Raw genomic sequence first — 10,105 nt, 5'->3', positions numbered from 1 at the left:
GTTGCCTTGTCTGTAGTGTACATGACAACAGGTGGGACAGGATCAGGGTCCAGGAGATGAGGAGAGATCGTAATTAGAGTGGAGGCTCCGGACTTGGATTATGATGTATAATAGGGTTATTACACTTGACATTAGTTGTTAAACCTTAGTTTAGTTGAATGCATGCAGTACAGGACTTGTATTGTATTATATATACTGATATGTATATTAGTTTTATTTCACTACAGTTCCGCATTTTAAAAAAAAAATTTAGACCCTGTTTTTAATTGATTAATTAGTCCCAATTATGATTAAGAACTTGATTAGCGTCTGGGTCCCCACATCCAACTAGTCCAACTTTTTCCTCAATAACAGAAAATATAATTAATGAACTAAATGTTATAGAAAAAGAATTTCAAATAGATAAAAACTTTCAACATAAAGATTTTTATGATATACATAATAAAGCGAAAAGATTATGGTTTTTTGAAAATTTTATGAATACCAGAAAAGATATTCAAGAGAAATTCTATGAATTTATAAATAAATATAAAATTAACATTTTATTTTTCGATTGGTTTGAAATATACTCCTCTCAAAATTCCTTAGAATACTCATTTTCAAACTATGTTAATCCTATTACAATGAGAAATAAATCACCAGAATGGGAAACCATTACTGATTCTAGAAAAATTCAATCTAATTATCCTCCTTTACAAGGAATTAAAATACTGGTACAAAATCAACAAATTGAAAAAATTCTTATAAAAAATCCAGGAGATAATGAAAAAATTAATATAAAAAACATCATAATACAAAATAATTTCACAAATATTAATTTAAATACCATAGGAAAACAACTAGATCGGGTAGAAAAACAAATACAAAAACAACCAACAACTAAAATAGAAACCTCGAATAGTAAACTCAAAAACCCAATTTTTAAACCGTACCAAATAACTGAAAATAGTGTTAAAAATATCAAAGAGGATAATTTTGAATTTATAAAAATAATACAAGATAAATTAAGTAAAATGGATACAACAGCTAGTAGCTCAAATCAACCCATAGATCAAACTGCTCCTGAAACACCAAACTCTAATCTTAAAATTAATACCTTAAATCATGATTCAGATATTAGTGAAGCTTTAGAACAATTCCAAAATCCTACAAATAAAATCAATAAAATGGATTGGAATCAATCTTCACAAAAGTTACAAATTATTCATGCTCCAGATTTAGGAATAATAAAACCCATAACACAATCTCGTTTTAATGCTTCTTCCGTTTATGATTGGAACATAGATGGAATGACCGAATATAATATTCTTAGTATTTTACAACAAATGACTATGTCAGCAAATGCCTATAAAACTCAAACAAATACACAAGATAGAACCATAGCCGAACTCCTTATAGCTGGTTTTTCTGGCCAAATTAAGGGTTGGTGGGACTATTATCTTACAAATCAACAACAAGAAGATATTTTAAATTCTATAAAAAGTGATGAAGACGAGATACCAATTTTAGATCAAGATGAAAATCCCCAACAAGATGTTGTAGCTACTTTAATCCTAACAATCTCTTTACATTTTAAGGTGATCCTTCACATTTAAAAGATAAAAATGCTGAGTTATTATAAAATCTTAAATGTAAAAAATTAAGTGATTTTCAATGGTATAAAAATACTTTCCTAACCAGAGTCATGCTTAGGGGCCAATTCTATCCTACTCCGGGAGATTTACTCCCTGTCACTAAATAATATATATATATATATATATATATATATATATATATATATATATATATATATATATATATATATATATATGTCTAGCATTTAAAAATAGCTACAATAATTTTATTAGCGTTTATATATGGGTAGAACATAGAATTTCTTATAATAATTAAATTTTAAAATATTAATTTTTTACAATTTATATGATTCTAGCACAAAAATAAAATAATAGAAATAAAAATCTCAAACCTCAAACGTAAAAATTTTACTATCAAATAAAAATTTCACGTAATTTTTAAATATAAAATATTAAGTTTTAAAATTTGAGAATAATAATATAACACATGTTATATACATGAAACAAAATTAGTTTGGTTGATTTTTTGTTAAAGTAGTGTGAAATGTAATAATAAAAATAAAAAAAAAAAAGACATGTGTAAGAAAAAAAATAAAAGGGAGTAACTCACCTGGAGTAGGATAGAATTGGCCATGCTTAGGGAAGACTCTAATCAACCATTTTGGAAAGAGAAATTCCTAGCAGGATTACCAACTCTTTTAGGAGAAAAAACTAGAAATAAAATTAGGGAATCATGTGGAAAACAAATAATTCCTTATAATGAATTTACTTATGGTCAATTAATTAGTCTAACTCAACAAGAAGGTTTAAAAATATGTCAAGATCTAAAATTACAAATATATTTAAAATGGGAAATGAAAAGAACGAAACAAGAAGACTTTCTGTCAACAATTTGATATAAATCCTAATAAACCTTCTCCTTCTAAATGCCTGGGAAACTGTAGTGAATCTAATGAAAGACCATATAGAAAAAATTTTAAATACAATAAGAAAAATTTTAAATCAAAAGAAGAATTTTATAAGAAACCTTATAAGAAATTTAAAAATTTCAAACAATATCCTAAAAAATCATTTAAAGATATTGAATTTTATAAATGTCATAAAAAATGACATACTGCTAATTATTATAGATTGAATAAACAATTAAATGAATTAGAATTAAATGAAGAAATATTAAATAAAATTTGTAATCTTTTAATTTATTCTTCTGAGTCAGAATTAGAAAATTTTTCTTCTAAAGATGAAAATGAATCTTTACAAATAGATGAATTAATTACATCTAGTAATGAATCTGAAAAACAAATTAACGTGCTTTCAAAAGATCAACAATTCCTTCTTGATATTATAAAAGATATAAATGATCCCAATATTCAAAAGGAATATCTTGATAAAATTTTAAAATCTCTCAAAGATAATAAAGAAGAAAAAACAGAAATAAAATATACTACTTTACCAAATACTTCTAAAAATACTTACGACCTAACCAATATTTTAGAAAAAAGAAAGAAAACAAAAAATAAAGAGATAACAATCCAAGATTTACAAAAAGATATAAAAGAAATAAAAATAGAACTAAAAGAATTAAAAGAAAAACAAAAACAAGATTCTGAAATAATCAAAGGAATATTAGATAATATTAATATTGAAAATTCCGAAGAATCTGAAGATAATGAAATTAAAAACATTCAAAACCTTGAAAAAATTCCAGAAGACTTTCTTTTTGTATTAAGAGAAATAACCTCTAGAAAATACATACTAAAAATAAATCTGATATTTTCAGAAAATTTTAAAATTAGTACAATAGCACTTTTTGATACTGGTGCTGATTTAAATTGTATAAAATCAGGGATATTACTTAAAAATTTTCAAGAAAAAACTAATGAAAAGCTTTCGGCTGCTTACAATTATAAATTAAATGTTAGTTCAAAAACAGAAGCATCAATATTAAACAATGGAGGTTTTATTAAAACTACATTTATTTTAGTTAATGACATACATCATACTATAATTCTAGGAACACCCTTTATAGAATTAATTACTCCATATAAAGTAAATAATAATTCCATCTCTTTTAAATTTAATTATAACAAATTAGATTTTGAATTCTTAGAAAAACCTCGTACAAAAAATCTCAATTTAATAAAAACATATTCTATATATGAAAATAGTATTAATGCACTAATTCAAGGAAAAAATTTTCAAAATAATATTTCTTATGGGAATTATGAAAGAATTCTAACAAATTTATTTGATCCATACAGGAAAATGGCGTCATCAAGCAAAGTTAATTATTCCCAACAGAAATCCCCTACAGAATTATTTCTTTTGGAGATATCAATCTCCCTGTTTATCCTCAAAACTCACAAAAATGTTTCAGGACTTCAAAACCTTTTCATCTAGAAAAATCCCAAAAAACGTTATTAAATTCAATATGGAACGTCCAACCAAACGATTCCAATCAAAAAGTCATAGTCTTAAACGCCTTGGCCTATTATTTCAATCAAATAATCTTTCTTCCCAATCATCACATGAAGCTGATTCATAAACCATATTATATTATGTTGTTTACCAAGGGAAGGTGACAGGAGTCTACAACCATTGGACCCGAGTGGTTGAAGTTATTAAAAATGAACAAAATTCTTTTTATAAAAGTTTTAAAACCCTTCCTGAAGCTCTAGAATCAGCCAACCGTTTTATTGGTCCAAATTACTTTATTGATTATCCAATCCGAAAAGATATAAATACCCAAAAGAGTTATGGTAAACAAATAGCCAATGAAAATAATTTTCCAAAAAAGAGTTTTTATGAAATTCCTAAAAAAGTTATAAAAACTGATTTTCAATTTAGTAATCATTGCGAGACGATGGTAAAATTTTTAAAAGACTAAATGATTCGAAATCATTAATGTCTAATAAAATAAAGGAATTGACAGAAAAATTACAAAAAACAGAAGCAGCCCTTAAGACAAACCTTATAAACTTGGACCTTCTTAAAAAGATTCAAGATTTTGAAATAGACAAACTCAGTCTATTAGACAGACCTAGTCTATTTAATTCTAGCCAAAAAAACTGAGCCCAACAAGATTTTTCTTTAGACCACTTACAGAATTAAGCATATTACCTACCCAAATAAATGACATTATTTTCTCAAAAGACAAAGAAAATTTCTACAAAAAATTCCAAATGATCCAAGAAATTTTTTTCTTAAAACCTAATGGCATAAAAATTATTCCTTTAAAAGGAATAAATGAATATGCCAAACATAAAATTGATTGTGAAAAAGAAACTTTAGACATAGACAATTGTTCTTGTCAACTTCAATTCTACATCCTTTCTACCCAAATACACTTTTCATCATTTAGAGATTTTTTCTTTCAGTTTAATAATAAGGAAGAAATAATAAGTATAAATTCCTTATTAGATTTAGGATTGGTTTCCGAAATCATCATTACAGATAAAGATAACATAGACAGTCTCAACAGTGTTGCCCTTAAAAGTGCAATCCAATATATCTTTGATATCGGCAATAATGAAGTAAAATTAGAAATAAGATCAACATGTCCAGAATGGATTAGAACAGATTTAGAACCAGCAGTTCACAGAATTTGGGTCAAGTCTTTTTTAAATGGCAAAAACAAGAAGCGGAACCCAAAGTCCATCATCCAATCATTTGCAGTGCTACAATCCAAAAACAAACAAAACATCAGAGATTACAGACATTAGTTTTCAAGCATAAATTCATCGAAAAGAGAAACGAAGACTACAGATTGTATTTTATGAACCAGATTTACAAAATCTACATATTGAGCTCATCACCATGCGTTGATCATTTTCTAGATTTTCATACAGATGCTCCAAAAACTTTTTATTTTTATACTAGAATGTACAACAGATTCTTGGAAGAATTAGAAGACCAAAAGATAGAAGAAATCTTCTACTCCTCAGAAGAAGATATTATCTTTGAAGATTTACTCGATGAAGAAGGAATGCACAATTTAGACACATGATTTTATTGAATTGTAAATTTTGTATTTTAATTGTAAAATTTGTAATATATATATATATATATATATATATATATATATATATATATATATATATATATATATATATATATATGAAAAATGACATCAAAATGATGCAAGCATGACAAGGACAAATATTACTCAAGATTCCAAAAATATCCTTGAAGATGTCTATAAAAAGAAGACAAGGCCTCCAAGGAAATGCAAGTTTTTTGATACCAAGTTTTGATTCCCACTTTCACTTCCTTTCTTCTCTCTTCTCTTTCTTACTTTTCCTACTTTCTCCACTCACATTCAAGGTGTTCTTACACTTCAAGCTTTATGTTCTTAAAGAATTTGTAAATCCTTTGAAGATTCATATTGAAGTTCTTATTTTGATTCCAATGTGTGTTTTATTTATGTGTTAAATACTTGTATATATATATATTATATTATATGGACGGTTAAACCGCCTAAATATTATATAAATACTTATACATGTTATGTATATATCTTGAAGATTTTGTGGTGTTCTTTGCAAAAGTATGCTCTACATACAATCTTTTAAAGATCATATGCAATCAGAAACTGGAGGAACCTCAAATCTTTAAAGATCTTTAAATTCCTGCATTTAAATTCTTGTATTTAAATTCCTGTCTTTATATTCCACATTTATATATATATATATATATATATATATATATATATATATAATTATACATATTATATGGCCGGTTAAACCGCCTACTTTATTTATTGTTGTTGCATTTTCTTTTTATTAATTACTCATTATTATTATTGTTTATGAATATTTCTATTGGTGTCCAATTATCCCCCTAAGTATCACATGTGTGGGGACCCAGACGCTAATCATGTTCTTAATCGTCATTGGGACTAAATCAATTATAATAAACAGGGTCTAAATTTTTTTTTTTGAATGCGGAAGGTAATGGAATCAAACTACTATACATATCAGTATAAAAGTATCACTCTGATAAAATATACAATCATACATGCTCAGGTTCAACAACTACAATCAAGTGTTTAAACCCTAGCTCTAGTCCAAGTCCGGTATCACCACTCTAATCTCAGTCTGTCTTCATCTTTGTGACCCTGTACCTGTCCCACCTGTTGTCATGCACACATACAAACAAGACAACAGCCGGATAACTCCGGTGAGATATAAATATCCCAGTATAAACAATGTATTAAATGCAATCATATAAAACATATATAAAAGCATAAACAAACATCGAAGCATGTATCTAATCTGACTACATGAATCAATGACTCGTGATCTAATCTTATCTTATCTCAAATCTAGGGATCCCAATCTAATTTAGACTTTGGTATGCTGTATCGAGTGTGTCTGAGATAGACGTCGATCTACATCTGAAGCTCGTCGATACACCGTAAGTCTAGAGTCTTATCGGGTCTGAGAAAGACTCGGCGGTTCTGCCCTAGCTAGGCTGTCTGCCCTAGACTCGGACTCTGACTCTGTTCTAAGTCAATACATGCACATATCAATCTGATAATCTGCAAATATCAATGCAATAAAGTAAAGTATGTGATTTAGGGAAACTCAAGTCAAACCTAACTCGAGTTGTGCAATCCCGAATCAACATTTATTTATACCTTTCTTGATGTCTTTCTGAATCTGTCGAAGTCTCGAACACAAGGTCTGTCAATACTCAATCTGGCAATGACATATCAATATATTCTGTATCAATATTCTAATCAAATCACAACATCTCTGTTTTATCAAATTCTGACGGTACAACCGTACAATCTTGCGATACCGGCGATACCAAACCAGTATATACCAGTTCTAATAATTTATAATCAATCCCTGTACAAATCTGATATCACATCTCATTCAATTTCATTCTGAAAATCATAACAATTTCATATTCAGTCCGTTTCTTAATCTGACTTCGATTCTCCGCTGTCTAACATGTCAAAAAACAACATATATGACGTGTACTCAATTCTAACAACATCATAATTTCACAACATGTTAAAACGTAGTAAAACTTACGTCCAGTTGTAGCCTACGTTGCTAGGAACTCGGTACCGAAGTCGGATTTAAAATCTAACGGACGGATTGAAATAAAAAGGCGTAAAGATTTTCACGGAAAGTCTCGGTGCTTTTCTATTCTTCTGAATTGTAAATGTTTATCTGTATATACATATATATATTCTACGTTGCATGTCCGAGCAACGTGTTATCTTTTTGTGAATTACGGTCGGCGCTCGAGCGGTGCAAAACTGCCGCTCGAGCGCGGCAGTTTCTGTCCAACAATTCCTGAAGGCACCCTTGGCGCTCGGGCGGTCAAAATATACCGCCCGGGCGCCGAACTTTCTGCCCGCGACTAATATTACAGCAACATTGGCGCTCGGGCGGTCGATCTTTACCGCTCGGGCGCCAACAATTCTGTCCGAGGAGTTATATACTTCATATGCTTGGTTTAATTCGATCTCGTAATGGCCCGGCTATAATCACATCAATTTAACTTCAATAATCTCGTGTTAATATAATTAAAATCTAATATTAACAGAATCAAGATCTTGGCCCTTACAACATGATTGTGACATGAATATGTGTTTTAATTCTTGGCTCATTAAGATTTCATTTACTAAGGTTTTTAGCAGTATTTCGTGCTCGAACGAGGAATGGAAACTAGAGACTGTTAAGGAAAAGTATTTTTATTAAATAATTATTTTTAATTATTTAATATATGGTGTAAATAAGGGTGATTTTTGAAAATGTGCCTTGGTAGGTTATTTTTACTCGTCGGGTCATATTTTAAACTGATACGCAAAAATTAGCGAGTTGGAGGATTTTTTGAGTTTTCGGACAATATTTTCAAAAATGTACCTAAATAAAATATTTTACGGGAGTGGTTTTGGGCTTTTTAGATTATTTTATTGTATAATGGGCCTAAAATCTTTTTAATCTCATTGATTTTAAATAAGGGCCCATTATACTAATTTTTATTATACTTAACCTACATCCCAAAAACCCTAATCATCCAACCCTAGCTTCGGCTGCCCCCTTATCCCATCAGCAGCCATTTTCGAAATATTTTCAGCAGCAAGACACCGAAATCCTCTTAGGTTTTCAAAGAAGTCCTTCCCCATGATTTACGCGAGTATCTCCAAGTTTTCGAGCGTATTTACGCAAAGGAAGCACGGAGGAATCTAAAAATGTGAGTAGGAGATTATAGTTCACAGCAAGATGCGGGAACTTCCGTTAGTCCCATAGCAAGAAGCGGTCAGGATGCAGAGACGAAGAGTCAGGGAAGTTCCTCATATCTATAGGTAGGAGCACAATGTCTAATAGTTTTGCACGCCCGTTACCTTCATTTTCTCGTCTTTCACACGATAATACGTGTTTTGGATGGATTATGCATGATATACGTCGGTTCTAACATTTTAAATTGATTTTACATGCGTTTCTCCATGAATATGAATTGCTTGCCTTCATGTCCATCATGTCTCGGCTCGGTTGATGGGATGCTACTAGGTCGGGAGTTCGAAGGAGGTTCTATAAAAAGGTGTTTAGGCGTTTTAAGTGCTAAGCTTGAGGCAAGGTCACGCTCTTGTAGGTGACCGATCGGGCCTTTGCGTTCAGGATAGGTTGTGGCTCGATTGAATGTTTCGAGGAAGCAGCGGTGTAAGGACGCTCCATGGACGTGGAGTAGACCCTGGTGGGTCTGAGACACGGCTTAAAGCAGCTTGTGCACGGTTGGTCACGGGCTAAGGGAGATCGAGGAAGCTAGTGCCGATTAGTTTTCTGCTTTGGGTGATTTCCGATGTTTCATGGTGAACCGAGAGGTGCACGTACATGAGGCTAAGGGCAGTGGTTAGGTCGGTCTAGGAGGGTCCAGAGGTAGGCTAGGAGTTGTTGGTTCGAACATGGTCTGGTCTAGTTTGGGCTAGGATCGAGTTTTTGAGGGCTAGGCACATTAGGGTTTGTTATATGCAAGTGCATAAATTTTCCAGCAAGGGGAAGCCGGTTTTAGGGGTTCAAAAAGCTCGAATTGTGTTTTTTATGGGCTGTTAGGGTGTGATTAAGTTGTGGTTAAAATTTGAGAAAGTTTGGTTAAGTCTCGGGTTAAAACCGGACTTCAGTCCAAGTTTTAAAACGAATCGTAAAAGTTATGGAATGGGCTCGAGGCTACGTCTAGGAAATATTATAAATATGTTGTGAGGTGTTTTAAGAAGTTTGGTTGGCTTCGGGTCAGAATTTTGTGGTGCAGGGTAAAATGTTCACTTAGGGTTTGCAGGGTCAAAATGGTCATTTTGCACCCGGGTCGAGTTACCAGTCCTGACAGCGCCCTGATCACAAAATTAAATGTTTTTAAATGTATATGTTACCATGAACACGAATTTTTATGTAAGTTACGAAAAAATACGTTGCATGCTTGATTTTAAGAAAATTTACGTAAGTGCATGATTTTTATAAGTATCATACGATGACATGTTTTTGAAGGAAGGAAATTGGTTGTAACTAATACGAACACGA

The sequence above is a fragment of the Primulina eburnea genome, chromosome 6, assembly GCF_022965805.1.
Source record: "Primulina eburnea isolate SZY01 chromosome 6, ASM2296580v1, whole genome shotgun sequence".
In the NCBI taxonomy this organism is placed as follows: Eukaryota; Viridiplantae; Streptophyta; class Magnoliopsida; order Lamiales; family Gesneriaceae; genus Primulina; species Primulina eburnea.
This window is presented reverse-complemented; position numbering follows the sequence as displayed.